General features: G+C 37.7%; 1 non-coding gene across 1 annotated transcript; it reads left to right on the top strand.

Moving 5' to 3' along the window:
• The first annotated feature begins 15,413 nt into the window (after positions 1-15,413).
• LOC114385598 lies at positions 15,414-15,520 on the top strand. The gene has a single exon (XR_003660965.1). It is a non-coding gene; the product is annotated as a small nucleolar RNA R71 (small nucleolar RNA).
• The last annotated feature ends 1,587 nt before the right edge of the window (positions 15,521-17,107 follow it).

Here is a 17,107-nt window from a genome sequence, read left to right as displayed (position 1 = left end):
ACTTGGTTATTCAAAGAGAACAAGGGAGGGTAAATCCCTTGTGGATCTTTGGCTTGTAAAGGATTTTACAAGGTTGAAAAGAAATCTCAAGAACCATAGGTTGCTTGGGGACAGGATGTAGGCACGGTTTATGGCCGAACCAATATAAATCTTGTGTTTGTCTTCTTCTTCCCTAAACTCTTTAATTTCCGTTGTGTACTTTTAATTATCGCTTTTACTTTTGGTTAAGTTATTGTTTCTGTTCTTTACTTTCTTAACTTAGTAGTAAAAGCCTAATTAAATCTAGTAACATTAAGAAGGATAAGTTTTTTAATTAGTCAAGGCACATTAATTGGTAATTCAACCTCCCCCCCCCTTCTTAATTATTCCGGGGCCACTTGATCCAGCAAGACCTATCCCATAAATCCAAAAAACAACAACCATCTGCCCCTAAACTGATGTAAACTTCATTGGAGCTTGTAGGCCTAGGATCTTCTTCATCAATGGATTCCTTTGCTTCTTGGAAGATGACTGGCAGTGGAATGAAGAAAGGAAGAGAGAGAGGAGACGCCACTTCAAGGAGAAGATGAGTCTAGAAGAAGCTCACCACCATAGGAGGCCATGGATAAGAGCTTGGAGGAAGAAGGAGATGAATGAAGGGAGATGAAGAGAAGAGCACGAAATTTTGTGCTCTAAATGAGCTTTGAAATCTGAAGTTTAATATTCAAATGATCAAAGTTCCAAAAAATGCATACACAAGGCCTCTATTTATAGCCAAAGTGTGACACAAAATTGGAGGGAAATTTGAATTTCTATTCAAATTTCACTTGAATTTGTGGAGCCAAATTTTGGAGCCAAAATTTCACTAATTATGATTAGTGAATTTTAGCTATGGTTCAGCCCACTAATTCAAGATCAAGTACAAGATTCTCCACTAAGTATGCTTAGGTGGCATGAGGCATGTAAAGCATGAAGCACATGCACAAAGTGTGATTATATGATGTGGCAATGGGGTGTAGCAAGCTAATGCTCACCTCCCCCTCTAAAATTTAATTGGATTGGGCTTCTCCCAATTCAATTAAATTTATTTTCCAACACACACATCAAATATTCACTTAATGCATGTGAAATTACAAAACTACCCCTAATACAAAAACTAGTCTAGGTGCCCTAAAATACAAGGGCTGAAAAATCCTACATTTCTAGAGTACCTTACCTACATTATGGAGCCCTAAATACAAGGCCCAAAAATAATGAAACCTTAATCTAATTTGTACAAAGATAAGTGGGCTCATACTTAGCCCATGGGCCGAAAATCTATCCTAAGGCTGATGAGAACCCTAGGGCCTTCTCTTGCATCTTTGGCCCAATCTTCTTGGAGTCTTCTATCTAATGCCCTTGGGGGGTAGGATTGCATCATTCCCTCCCCCTTGAAAAGGATTTGACCTCAAATCCATAGGTTCTTGAAACTCATTAATTCTTTCCTTGACACCTGTAAAAAGAATAAAAACATATGTATTAGTGATGTTAGGTATGTTAGAGTACGGTAAGGACTGAAAACCCCTTTCCTGGCCATCTTCCCATGAGAGAATATAGTTCCTCACCAACTCAATGTGTGGTGCTACAAGTATAGAAAAATATGGGACAAACCTTTTGTAAAATTTTTTTAAGATATTGAAGCCCCAAATTTCCCTTATACTTGGTGGAGTAGGCCACTCAGGAATGACCTTTATTCTCTTAGGGTCCATGGGAAGCCCTTGATCACTATTTAAAAAGTTAAGGAAAGTAATGGAATAAAACATACCTTTTTCTTTATTTTTATGTTGATTATTCCTACAAAAAATTACGACAAACCTAAGGTGTCCCACATGAGCAGCTAGGTTTGCATTGAAACAAAAAATAAGAACAAACCTACCTAATGAGTCTCTATGTACACAAATCATGAAGATGTTGGGTGCATGAGTGATTTTACAAAAGAGTGCTTCACCACTCAACACATTCATCATACCACCTATCATAGGGATTTGGTGCCTAATAATGCCTATTTTGGGAACCAACAAAGCACAAGGATTTAAGCTCTTGAAGCAAACCCTCATCCAACAACTCCTTTACTTGAGGGATAAACTCAAGCCTAAGAGGTGTGGCAATGCTAACAAGTGTCTTTTTATAAAGGAGAAAATGTGGAGGTTGTCTAAGAGGGGAAATTTTTTTAATATTTGTCTTTATTTCAAAATGTCTTTCCTTCTTAGCTAACCTCTTGGAGGAGACACTTACCTCCTTACACTCCTCCTTAACCATTAAAGGTTGTCCTTCTTCTTGGGGGTAAATCTCTTTACTAGATTCTTCCCCTTTTGCTTCTTCACTTTCACTAGAGGAAGGTGAAGTAGTAGCCTCATCTTGGCTACTATAAATGTCTTGGCCCTTCATAATCATGGTTTTCTTGGTGGGGCATTAAGAAGTAATGTGCCCTCTTCCAAGACATTTAAAGCACTTTATGGAGCTAGTCTTCTCTTTCATACTAGCCTTAACTGGTTGCTTTTCTATTGTGTTCCCCTCATCATCTTTGGGCTTAGAAGGTGTCACCCCTAAGATGCCTTGACCTTGGTCTTTCTTTGGATAAGAGTGAGAGCCATAAGATTTTGAAGTAGACTTCCTTTTAAGTTGTTGCTCTACCCTTATTTCCCAATCTAAGTTAGCCTCTACATTGTGCTTCCCATGGAAGTATAGGAGGTTAATGTTAGCCTATTGAGGCTTTCTTTCCTTTTCTCTCCAATGGGAGTGAGGTCTAGGATGTGCCCTATGCCTTCCTTCATAATAGTCACGAAGTTCTTCACTTAGGCTCTTGCAAGAGTTATGACTACTATAGGAGGCATGTTTTTCTTTTTTTAACTCTTTAAGTATTTTTCTTCTTTCTTTCTCTCTTATTTTCTCTCTTTCATCTTGACTTATTTCTTCCACTATTTTTTTTACCTTTTTCTTTTCTCTCTTGTTTTTCTTTCCACAACTTAAGGGATCTCAACTCATCTAATATCTTATACAAGGGGTCCTTAGGAGTAGAACCCTCACCATTAACACTAGATGAAGAATGAAGACTCATGTTGGTTCCTAAGTTATGGTTCTTTCTTGTTGGGGGTTTGAAAACAAAAGGTAAAAGAAATTATGGTTGAAACTAGCCAAAATAAAAACTAAAAGAGGTGTGAAAGATAAGGTAAAAACAAATTGGTAAAAGGCAAGCTACCTAGGCAGTTTGACAATGGAGAGTAAAGGAAATAAGCTATGAAAGTAAGCAAGAAATTAAAGTGCAAGAAATGCAAACTAGGCGGATCCTAAGAGTGTTTGGATGACCTCATTTAAAGTTCCCAACAAAACACTCACTATCCTAAGGGAAAATTGCCTAAAATTATTACACACAGATGAAAGTAGGGTGACCTAGCGGAGGCTCCCAACTTACTTCCAATGAAAGGCCTTTTTGTTACAAAATTTGAAAGCAAAACAAATTGTCAATTACAAAATTACAAAGAAAAAAGTCCTCAATTGTGGTGGCTATTGTCTCTTTATTGTTTCACTCAATTTGGAGTGCTTCTTAGTCCAGTAGCTCTTAAGGTGGTTGGCCCCTTGCTTCTTGACTCAAATTCTTCAAGATATGGCACCAATCCTCCTTTCCAATTCCCTATATGGCAACTCACAAGCAAGGAAACAAAGAGACAAGCAATAACCAAAGACCAAAAAAAATGAAATGAAAGCTAAACCAATAGAGTTTTAACAAGACAAATTTTCAAGGATTATTCAACAATTAAAGCAATGAAAAGCACAAAAAAGCAAGCTAGGACTCAAAGAGAAACCTAGAATGGCTCTAGAGTAAAGTAGAAAAACTAAAAAAAAAAGACTCAAGAAACCTCTAGTTTTGGCACTTGTTTTCACAATAATTTTCAATTGAAATTTCAGAACTAGGATTGGTATAAAATAGGCACCAATTATAGAACAACTTTTGAGCCAAAACAACAAGCACACTTTCCTTTCACTTTTTTTTTTCCTGGACACTGATTTTTCTGCCAATTTGTGCGATTTTTCTTATTTTTTCCTTTAATCCAAATCGCTTGGTTCTTTTTTTATAATTTTGGTCCAGATGTCTAGAAAATTCAGTAAAACGTTTATCTCAAAAAACGTAGTGACCAATTCCCAGTAATTTATACAAGTTCGTATGTTCAAGCTGCCAGCACCAGCGATTTCAACCTAGAAATCAAGAGTAGTGTTTATGTTGATTAAGGCTTGGATAGTTACAATTTGTGTTTGCTTATGCTCAATTATCTTGAATAACACAATTCAAGAGAGCTTAAGACTTATTTTGATTCACAAATCCAGCCACAACTCAGTACCACAACTCAACTTCATCATAGGCATCATGTAGGAAACTTAGAAAACAAAAAAAAAAAAAGAGTTCAACAACAAGACTACTTCTAGGAATTGATTTAGAACATGTTATGAACTAAATAACATGCATGAATTAGACTCAAAATTCAAAAGATAGGCTAAGAATGACAAGAATACATGAACAAATGTATCTAGAATTCAATCAACAAAATAAAAATTCAACACAAACTTAGAACATAATGTGACAATTACTATGACTAAACATGACTCTAAGACAACATGGATTAAGTGATTTACACTTAGATTTTTGTGTTTTTTTTTCTAATCAATATTTTGGAAGACCATTTAGATCTAAGGTTCAGCACAAGAATATTATGAATGAAAAATGATAGAACCTAAAATCAACACAAAAACAAGATTAAAGAGTAGATCTACAAAATTTAAACCATAGAAATGCAAGAACAAGTGTAGATCTAAGATTTAATCGGTTTATTTTTTTTTGAATCTACTCTAAACAGCACAAAACCACAAGACAATGGAGGATATACATGGAGAATAAGATGAAGAACAAGGAATTAAAGAGAATTCACCGAACAAAAAGATAGAGGAAGCAAAAGAACATCACCTAGATGAAGATGCTCTGATACCACATGATGTAAGCTCCATTGGAGCTTGTAGGCCTAGGATCTTCTTCATCAATGGATTCCTTTGCTTCTTGGAAGATGAATGGCAGTGGAATGAAGAAAGGAAGAGAGAGAGGAGATGCCGCTTCAAGGAGAAGATGAGTCTAGAAGAAGCTCACCACCATAGGAGGCCACGGATAAGAGCTTGGAGGAAGAAGGAGATGAATGAAGGGAGAGGAAGAGAAGAGCACGGAATTTTGTGCTCTAAATGAGCTTTGAAATCTGAAGTTTAATATTCAAATGATCAAAGTTCCAAAAAATGCATACACAAGGCCTCTATTTATAGCCTAAGTGTGACACAAAATTGGAGGGAAATTTGAATTTCTATTCAAATTTCACTTGAATTTGTGGAGCCAAATTTTGGAGCCAAAATTTCACTAATTATGATTAGTGAATTTTAGCTATGGTTCAGCACACTAATTCAAGATCAAGTCCAAGATTCTCCACTAAGTATGCTTAGGTGGCATGAGGCATGTAAAGCATGAAGCACATGCACAAAGTGTGATTATAGGATGTGGCAATGGGGTGTAGCAAGCTAATGCTCACCTCCCCCTCTAAAATTTAATTGGATTGGGCTTCTCCCAATTCAATTAAATTTATTTTCCAACACACACATCAAATATTTACTTAATGCATGTGAAATTACAAAACTACCCCTAATACAAAAACTAGTCTAGGTGCCCTAAAATACAAGGGCTGAAAAATCCTACATTTCTAGAGTACCTTACCTACATTATGGAGCCCTAAATACAAGGCCCAAAAATAATGAAACCTTAATCTAATATATACAAAGATAAGTGGGCTCATACTTAGCCCATGGGCCGAAAATCTACCCTAAGGCTCATGAGAACCCGAGGGCCTTCTCTTGCATCTTTGGCCCAATCTTCTTGGAGTCTTCTATCCAATGCCCTTGGGGGGTAGGATTGCATCATAAACCTTCCAACCTTCAAACAACCCAGAAGAGGTAGGAATCAGACTCTAAGTCTAAACCTGAATCTTATCCCCCACCAAAAAGACCAACCATAAAAATCAAACATCCCCAACCTTAACCTTTTCCTATCTCACCACGCAAACCAACATCACCATCAAGCACCCAAGATTCTGAAGTTGAGATACTTAACACACCAACCCTTCAACCTTCACCGAAACCAACCTCTCCCATTATAAGCAAGAATGAGGCCATTGCCCTTGCCAAGGAAATTAAACAATGTCTAGCAGAGTCTAGAAGATAAGCTAAGATAGATAAACCTATTGAGAGGAAAGATACCATATAGATAGATGTTGGCATCATTGAGTCTATTGAAGCTATGTCTACAGAAGAACATAAGAAGAAAGTGGCTGAGGAGGCAAATTTGAAGGTGTAGGTGAGTATAGATTCTGAAGAAATTCTAGACGATATTTTTTGGAATCTCTAAAGACTTTGTCTACTAAGGAAGTGCAAAGGAAAGCAGTTAAAGAGGCTACCATATTTGTTTTTGATGGTGAGCTAGTACCAAAAGAAGTCATCATAGTGTCTATCCAAGCATAGTTTGCACTGGAAGCTAAAGAAGGTGAGTTGGAAGAACTTGAGAGACTTTAGTCTGTGGTTGAGCATGGAGCTGAGGTATTCTTTGTAGATGTTGTTGCACGACAAGCAAAACTTGAAGTGGCGTCTCTGAAGTCTTGAACCCCTTGGAGAAAGAAGCGCTTGAAGAAGCCTTGCTTCAATATGTTATTAAGGCTTCCCTCCATGAGTCTGAGGATCATGTTATTGAGATAGACTCTAGAGTTGAACCCATCAGATTAAAGCTAGTGTTTGATGCTGATGAAAGACAAATTAATGTTGTCTTATTAGAAATATTAAATGAAGACAACATCAATCGCTTTGAGGATATATAAGGACCATTAACCATTGATTATATTGTGGATATATAAGCAGGGCTAGAACAAAGGAAAGTGATGCAAGCCACTACAGAACCTATTAGACCATTAACTCTCTTAGAAAATATTGATCAATGTCTAAAAAGAAAGGATCAACAACAAGCTACTGAGTGACTACTTCCTTCAAGGTCATTGCCTCCATCTATTCCCTACAAGAATATTCTTGCTAAACCAAATGTTAATGTCAATGTTAATGTCAAATTCTACCTTATGTTTAGATGACATCAAATCTTGGCATGGCAAACTTGGAACAAAGTCTAGATAAATAAGGTTGATATGGGGACTTAGGTACTTGATCCTGAGATGCAAAAGTTAGAGCTGAAAAAGCTAAATCTCCTTAAGCTTTAGAAGAAAGGTTTTCCAAGGATTGATGTTTTCTCATATACATCTTGGGACACCTTACCTAAACAAGACCAACATGCTCTTGATTCCTAACGTGTAGATGAAACAATCATTCAGATGCTTCCTCCCCGACAGAGAATGGTTTATCCTTGGGGCATAATCATTTGGAAGAGTAGAGAAGCTGTATATGCTCATACACCTTTCTCTACTCCCTTAGATTTACTATAGTTGATGGGTCTTCTATGTACATCCAATGTTGTTCTTCATTGGGATCACTCTAAGTCTGACGTGTGAAAATGCAAGTAACCCACTAAAAGGGGGAGAGGGGTTGAATAATGTGTATATCAAAGATAACAACTTTTTGCGATAACAAGAATAGTATGGATAATACAAAGTTGAACATTGGTCATCCACTAAGGAGAAAAAGAATATGTAGTGAAGAACATAGTGTTCGTCTAGTGACAGATAAAGTTTCTTAAAATAGTTTTTCAAATAACACTTGGTGTAAAGTGATGTTAGAAAATATAATAAGAATACTCGATAAAACTATATGGAGAGAAGTAGAAACACTGGGTTTATACTGGTTTGCTCAACCTTAGCTACTAATCGAGGCCGTACACGAATCAAATAAACATGAAAATGCAGTAACTAGGAAGTGATCCTAGGTCGTTTCCCAATGAGCAATGATAAACCAAATGTTCATAATATACTTGCAGTAACAGTTACGATTGAAGGGGGGGGGGTGTTTGTTTTGTGATTTAAATAACAGAACAAGTAAACTAGAATACGAAACTAATAATATTAAAAACTCTTGTCCTGGATTATGGAGAATTCGTCCTTAACAGTTAACCACTTAATCCAACCCTATTTCAATTTACTAAGTGAAAATCAACTTAGGGTTGTCAATATGTGATTAGGCAACACTACACCAGTTAACCCTTCGTCCATTAAGCATGAACGCAAGTTAGGCTCAGAGGCAATTAATCGAACACGAAGCGTGTACAGATTAATATTAACGAATGTGGGTTAACTGGTGAAGGGAAAACTACCAGGAAGCCACATTATAAACAAAACCTCAAAGAGAGTTGAGCTTCGTCCTCAAAAGGAAACAATACCAGAATATTTAGCCTTCCATAGATTCAAACAGAAAATGTAAATGAAACTAAAAGCGGAAAACATAAATGAAGCAGAAACGTAAATGAAACAAAAACGTAAATGAAAGCAGAAGAAGAAACAAGAACGAAATTGTAATTAGAAGAAGAAAATGGAAAATTGTATTACGTGAACAATAGCATTAGAATAGAAAAACGTAAAACCCTAAACGATGCTCTGAATACTGAATAGCCTAACAGAATGCCTTGCACGAATCCCAAGGCTGCTATTTAAAAGAGTCACTCAAAGTCACTGGCCCCTATTACATTATTCTGGCCCAAAACGAAATAAACACTGAACAACGTAAAATAAAATTGCAATCCCCTAATTAGAAATTAACTAAGGTAAGCGCTACTTTATTTGTCCTCTTCAAGTCCACAATCAAACTCTGGATTAAGCCCAATATTTCATTTATTCCTGAAATTAGATTAAAAACATCAAATTAGCTGAATGAGCCCAAATAATAAAACTGCCTAATTAATTTGACACTTATGACTAATCAGTAATTAAAATGGTGCAAAAAGGGTTTAAGAAATAGAAGAAAATGATGGCACATCAAAACCCCCCATACTTAGCCTTTTGCACTCCTGGGCAAAATGAAACAAAGAACAAAATCCAAGGATATCAAAGAGAGACAAACAGAAACATTCACATGTTTCTCAATGAACATCAAGGAATGGGTAACATCTAACATCTAACATAAGGAGATATGAAATGTCAAGACATTCATGAAAATCATCCAAGCAACCCAATCATGGCGAAATAGTTAATCAGCTCAAGAATGAAAAGTGATAAAGCCTCACAAGATATACACTCTATCTCTCAAGTGTCTAGGCTACTATTTACCCTCAAAGCACCCATGAAAACAAACACCACATAAACTTGGCAAGATTCTAAAATTGACAATCAACCCATAAACACAAGCACATGAGGATCAAAAGGTCTTTTAAGGTTGTAATGGGGCCAAGGACAAGGTATGGAAAAATATGGAATAAGAGGCTAAATCCCAAAGGAATAGAGGAGCAATGGGGAATAAGTGCATATTAAGAAAAATTAAAAAAAAAAAAGAACTAAAGATAAAATTTAAACGTAAAGAGTAGAACCAAGAGTCTCATCATTCTTTTGCCATTTAAGATCTTATTCACTCAACTTTATTGCTTTTCTTTTCCTTTTTTGAATTTTTTTTTTTTTGCTCTGTAGCCTTTGAGAAACAGCATCTCATTCAGCATGTCCAACATTTAACCAATATACAATGTACATCAAGTATGGACCAAAATACATCATGAATCATAGCCAACAAAACATGTTATCCAATGAAACAAACCCCCCCCCCCCCACACTTATTCCCAAAACAATTCCAAAGCTCCAAAATTCCTTAAGGATATGGTGATATCATGGTTTTTCACCTAAGGCTTGTAGTGAGCTTCAAAACAAGGAAAGGGAAACAAGGCTCAAAAGGGCTATCAAAGGAATTAATTCAAGGTAAGTTCATTTGGCTAGGAGCTTATAAGAACAAAATTGCCTAAATCATTTCCAAATATGCATGTGAATTAGGAAGCATCAACAAGAATCAAGCCAAGGCTATTGTGCAAGCAATCAATGGGGCAAAACACACCAAATGATTATGATGATGGATGGCTCAAATTCTCACAAAGGTAAACTCATCACTTTCAAATTGAGCTTTCAAAACTATCATGACATGTAGAGGAGACTCAAGGATTTCAAGTCACAAAATGTCAAGAACTTTAATTTTCAAAACAATTACCCATTTCTTGAACATATCCTCTAATTCAAAGAAATGACATGCAAATTTGTACATGCACATAGAATTGACCTAAAATATTAAACTAGAAACCCAACAAAACTAACAACATTAACAATTTAACAAAACCAGAAGAACTAGCAAAACCAAAGAACACTCCCCCCATACTTAAACAACACATTGTCCTCAATGTGGCACAAGTAAAAGATTAAAAGCAATTAAATCATCAAATAGAATCGGACAAGTGTAATAAAAGCAAAGAAGGAGATAGGAAAAGAAGAGCTCCCTAAGTCATGCTGGAGGAAGAGTAGGGTGGATTAAGGAAGTCTCTTCCACCAGTATGTCCACTAAAGAAGGGTTTGTGAGGAATGGCTTAAGTCGATGTCCATTGACCTTGAAGCTCTTTTTTGTGGAGTCGCTTTTGATCTCAACTGTACCATAAGGAAAAACATTAGTAACAACAAAAGGACCAATCCACTTAGACCTCAACTTACCACTCATGAGTCCAAGCCTAGAATTATACAATAACACTTTTTGCCCAACCATGAAGTCCTTTTTAACTATCATGCTATCATGGAACTTCTTGGTCTTTTCTTTGTAGAACATGGCATTCTCGTAGGCTTTTATGCGGATTTCATCTAACTCACTCAGTTGCAACTTTCTTTCCTCACCAGCTTGATCCATAGAGAAGTTGCAAGTCTTCACTGCCCAGTATGCTTTGTGCTCAATCTCCACTGGAAGATGACATGCCTTTCCAAAGACAACCCGATAAGGAGACATTCCTATGGGTGCTTTGTAGGCAGTCTGATGTGCCCAAAGAGCATCATCAAGCCTGGTACTCCAATCTTTCCTGCTTGGCTGCACAGTCTTCTCTAAAATTCTCTTGATCTCCCTGTTAGAAATTTCTGCCTATCCATTGGTTTGGGGGTGGTATGGTATGGATACCCTGTGTACAACCCCGTACTTTTTAAGCAAGGCATGCATTGTTCTATTGCAAAAATGGGTTCCTTGATCACTAACAATTGCTTTAGGTACTCCAAACCTGCAAAATAGGTTAGATCTGACAAAATCTGCAACAACCTTAGCATCATTAGTTATAGTGGGCTTGGCTTCCACCCATTTTGAAACATAGTCAACTGCAAGGAGAATGTAAGCATAACCAAAAGAGACAGGAAAAGGGCCCATGAAATCTATACCCCAGACATCAAACACCTCACATAATAGCATAGGTTGCTGAGGCATTTGTTGTTGCCATGTAAGTGTATTTCCTGCTCTCTGACACTGCTCACAAGTGTTGCAGATCTTCCACGCATCTTTAAAGATGGTGGGCCAATAAAAGCCACAATCAAGCACTTTGCGAGCTATCCTTTGAACACCCAAATTACCTCCCGGTGCGGAAGAATGACAGAACTGCAGGACTGAGTCAGTCTCATGATCTGGAATGCATCGTCTAATGATCAGATCACTGCACAATTTCCACAAGTAGGGGTCATCCCAAATAAAATGCTTAGCATCACTTTTAATTTTATCTTTTTGGGCCTTAGATGCTAAGGGAGGAAAAACAGAAGCAACTAAATAATTGACAATGTTAGTAAACCAGGGAGTAGAAAGAGAGTCAGAAATACTATACAGTATATACAAATGATCATCCGGGAAATCATCCCGAATGGGTGAATCCGCATCAAATACACGTTCGACCCGACTTAAATGACCAGCAACTAAATTTTGTGCTCTGCTCCTATCATGGATCTCCAAGTCAAACTCTTGAAGCCAGAGCATCCATCAGATCAACCTAGGCTTAGAATCAGCCTTCTTAAACAAGTACTTTAGAGCTGCATGGTCAGTATAAACAATAATGCGAGTACCAAGAAAATAAGATCGAAATTTTTCAAGAGAAAAAACTATGGCTAGAAGCTCTTTCTCAGTAGTAGTATAACTCGCTTGGGCAATTTATCAATTTTCTGAGCAAGGACAGTCCTCTATGCATAATTTGATGCATCACACATATGCTCAAAAGGGGCTGTCCAGTCGGGTGCCTGGATGATGGGGGTGGTAGTCAGCGCTCTTTTGAGGCAATCAAGAGCCTCTTTGCATTTGTCATTAAAGTCAAACTCCACCTCTTTTTGCAACAAGTTGGACAGTGGAAGGGCTACTTTGCTAAAATCTCTTATACAACGCCTGTAGAATCCTGCATGACCAAGAAAAGATCGCACCTCTCGCACACAAGAGGGGTAAGGCAATTGTGAAATAACAAAAATTTTTGCAGGATCTACTTCAATACCCTTATTGGAAATAATGTGGCCTAAAACTATACCTTGCTCAACCATAAAATGTCATTTTTCAAAATTTAGAACAAGATTAGTTTCAATGCATCTATTCAAAACTTTTTCCAAACAACTATCAAAAGAGGATCCATATACAGTGAAATCATCCATAAACACCTCTATGCAATTTTCTACGAAATCACTGAAAATACTAATCATGCACCGCTCGAAGGTACCAGGGGCATTGCACAGGCCGAAAGGCATCCTCCTATAGGCAAAAGTGCCAAAGGGGCAGGTGAATGTGGTCTTTTCCTGATCCTCAGGAGCAATAGTGATTGGCATATAACCAGAAAAACCATCAAGGAAACAGTAGTGAGATTTACCTGCCAGGCGTTCAAGCATCTGGTCAATGAATGGGAGGGGAAAATGGTCCTTTTTGGTAACCTGGTTCAGCCTCCTATAGTCGATGCAGACTCTCCAACTGTTCTGCACCCGAGTAGGAATCAGCTCCTCCTTGTCATTTTTTATCACTGTGAGGCCAGTTTTCTTCGGGACTACCTGGACGGGACTCACCCATTGGCTGTCGGAGATAGGATAAATGATTCCAACTTGCAAAAGCTTGGTTATCTCCTTCTTCACTAATCAAGAATCACCGGGTTGAGTCTTCTCTGTGGCTTGCTTACTGGTTTAGCTCCATCCTCTAAATTTATTCGATGCATGCATGTGGATGGGATAATACCAGGAATGTTCGTCAGGGTCCAGCCTATAGCCTTCTTATGCTTCTTGAGAACAGACAGCAACTTCTCCTCTTGCTCATCAGCAAGGGAGGCAAATATAATTACTGGAAAACTTTTGCTATCATCCAAGTAAGCGTATTTTAAATTTGATGGCAGAGGCTTCAACTCTGGTGTGGCCGGCTGGATAGTGGTAGAAGGAGATGGTTTCTCAGCCTGTACCTCATAAAGAAAGTCAGAGGTATGTGTACTTCCTGTAACATGGTTAGTCCTATATGACTCTATAAAATCAATCTCGAGAGGTAAAACACCACCACCACTAAACATGCAATCAATATCAACTTCAAATTCACTCTCAACATCAAATTCAGACATATGATCAAGTACAATTTCAGACTCAATGCATGAAGAGTAAGAGGCATGCAGATTAGAATAAAGATCAGTCATGTATTCATCAACAACATGGTCAATTATTTCAGCACGAAATATAGAAAGATCTTCAAATGGGTGTTTCGTAGCATCCAGAATATTAAAATGAACAGTTATGTCACCAAACTCCATGGATAGTGTGCCTGCATATACATCTATCTTAGTTCTAGCAGTTTTTATAAAGGGTCTGCCTATAATGATGGGAACTGATCCTTGAGAAAATCCATCCTCCATATTCAAAATATAAAAATCAACAGGGAAAATCAGTTCACCAACTCTAACTAAGACATCTTCTATGAAACCAACAGGATAGGCAACACTTCTATTACCTAAATGAATTACCACATCAGTTGACTGCAAGGGACCTAGAGATAGAGAATTAAAAATAGACAGAGGCATAACACTAACAAAAGCTCCTAAATCTAGCATGGCATTGTCAAACTTACTATTCCCTATAATACAAGGTATGCTGAATGTACCTGGATCTTTACATTTTTCAGGAATTTGGGGGACAGATTTACCAATCAATGCGGAGACATTTCTGCCCATGCTAATTCGTTCACTTCCTTTAAGCTTCCGCTTATTAGTGCACAGCTCCTTCAAGAATTTAGCATATCTTGGAATTTGCTTTATTGCATCCAGCAGAGGTATGTTTACCTCTACTTTTCTAAATGTTTCCAAGATCTCTTTCTCTGCCTCTTCCATTTTTTTGTTGGGAACTGCTCTTGGAGGGAATGGAAGAGGGATGTGCTGCTTCTGCAAATCAGAATTACCAGTGGAAGATTCACCTGCGCAGAAATTGTTAGGTAAATTTTTGTCATCACCTTTTTCTGGAGTAGAGTGAAGTTGGGCAGGTTCATTTGCAGATGAGAAAGGTGCTACGGGTTGAGGTCCTTGACACTGCTTTCCCGACCTCAATGAAATGGCACTGGCATTTTTGGGATTTTGGACAGATTGAGAAGGCAGCTTGTCAGAATTCTGGGACTGCTGTTGATTTAATTGTGTAGCCAATTGTCCCATCTGATTAGTTAAGCTCTGAATGGAGGCTCTGGTCTCTTGTTGAAACTTCATGTTTTGCATAGTCATTTGCCTCACAAGTTCTTCGAGGGAAGGTTGCGGAGGAGCCTCAATTGTTTGTTGTTTCTAGAGCTGTTGCTGTTATTGGATTGGTGGAGGAATGTATGGTCTGCTTGTGCCAACAGCATTTTGGAAGGAAGGAGCAGGCTGCATTTGTTGTTGTTGAGGGCTAGACCATCTGAGATTAGGGTGATTCCTCCATCCAGGATTGTATCTGTTGCTGGAGAGGTCATAATTGTTCTGCTGTGGTTGATTTTGCTGCTGAGGTTGAGGAGGTCTATTGTAAATGTTTGCAGCATAAGCTTCAGGCTGCTCAATTGCTCCAGGTTGCTGCATGGAAGGGCAAAGGTCTGTATGGTGGTCAGCAGAGGAGCATAAACCACAGACTCTTGTGACAGGTACAAATTTCTGATTCAAGGCCAGCTGGGTTACCAAGTTAACCAATGCATCTAGTTTTCCTTCAAGCTTCTTAGTTTTAGATGATGCATATGAGTTTGTAGCTACCTCATGCACTCCACTAATGACTATAGCATCATTTCTGGTGCTAAACTGCTGGGATTTGGAAGCCATCTTCTCAATTTAATTTCTCGCTTCAGCAGGAGTCATGTCTCCAAGGGCTCCACCACTGGCAACATTTATCATACTTCTCTCTATATTACTGAGTCCTTCATAAAAATATTGGAGAAGAAGCTGCTCCGAAATCTGATGGTGAGGGCAACTGCCACATAATTTTTTAAATCTCTCCCAGCATTCATATAGGCTCTCTACACTGAGTTGTCTAATACCTGAGATATCCTTCCTGATGGCCGTAGTCTTGGAAGCAGGATATTTTTTTTCTAAGAATACTCTCTTAAGGTCATCCCCACTCGTGATGGACCTTGGAGCAAGGTAATACAGCCAATCCTTTGCCACTCCCTCTAAAGAATGAGGAAAAGCCTTCAGAAATATGTGATCCTCTTGGACATCTGGGGGTTTCATGGTGGAGTAGACAATATGAAATTCTTTTAGATGTTTGTGCGGGTCTTCACCTGCAAGGCCATGAAACTTTGGAAGCAAATGGATCAGTCTAGTTTTAAGAACATATGGGACATCCTCATCAGGGTATTGGAAGCATAAGCTTTCGTAGATGAAATCAGGTGCAGCCATTTCCCTTAGAGTCCTTTCACGGGGTGGAGGTTGTGCCATGTTCTCGGAATGTTCAAAATCAGAATGCTCAAAATTATAATGCTCAAAATCAAGATGTTCAAAATCACCAATAACAGAATGCACAGATTCACCAGTAATGGAATGCTCAGGATGATCAAAAGGTATAAAATGATGCCTAACTAATTTATGAAATGTCCTATCTATCTCAAGATCAAAGGGTTGTAAGTCAGATGGATTGCCTCTAGTCATACACTACATTCAGCATGCACAACTAGTTGCCTTGTCATGTAAATAAAGGTGTAGGTTTGAACTACAGCTACCCTCGAATGATATCCAAATGACTTGAAATTTTGTGAGCAACCTTATAAAATGATGAGAAGATAGCACAAAAAATTTCAAACAAAAATTCAAAGTCTAACTATGGAAGCTAAAAATGGTAGGTTGAGAAAAATAAGTGAATAAAACTTGAAAAATAAAAAACTTTTGATAGAATCACTTTTTTTGGACGATGGAAATTTTGACAAATACATATATAATAATTGCGATTCTAATAACCGGAGCAAAAGTTATGGCCGTTTGAAGTTTTGACAAAAACAAAATTTGCTACTTTTTTGGAACTTTCAAATGTGACCAAACTAAAGGCTCTAGCTATTTTTCCCACAAAATATAGATTAAAAGAAGTTACCACAAAAAAATTCAGCCAAAAACAACAACTCTAGCTACTAAAACAAAAAATTCCAAATAATTCAGCAAGGGTGGTCACTAAAATCCGTCGCTACATGATTTCTACTACCACTCTGTTTTGCCGCAAGCAAAAGTGGTCGCTAAGTCCATCGCAAAATACTATTCACAGCAAAACACCCAAAACTGAAACAGGAGAAGCGCTTAACAAAAAAACTAAAATAGAACACACACTAAACAAAATACCAAGACACTAAACAACACTAACACACACACTAACACAACACTAACAATTAAACATAAAACACGAAATAATTAAACACTAACACGACACTAGCTATTATGAACCTTTGGACACTGCTCCCTGGCAACGGCGCCAAATTTGATCAAGGACGTACCCGAATCAAATAAACATGAAAATGCAGTAACTAGGAAGTGATCCTAGGTCGTTTCCCAATGAGCAATGATAAACCAAATGCTCATAATATACTTGTAGTAACAGTAACAATTGGGGGGGGGGGGTTTGTTTGTTTTGTGATTTAAATAACAGAACAAGTAAACTGGAAT

Source organism: Glycine soja, chromosome 14 (assembly GCF_004193775.1).
Source record: "Glycine soja cultivar W05 chromosome 14, ASM419377v2, whole genome shotgun sequence".
NCBI lineage: Eukaryota > Viridiplantae > Streptophyta > Magnoliopsida > Fabales > Fabaceae > Glycine > Glycine soja.
The sequence above is the reverse complement of the archived record's forward strand: the minus strand, read 5'-3'. Positions and strand labels throughout refer to the sequence as shown.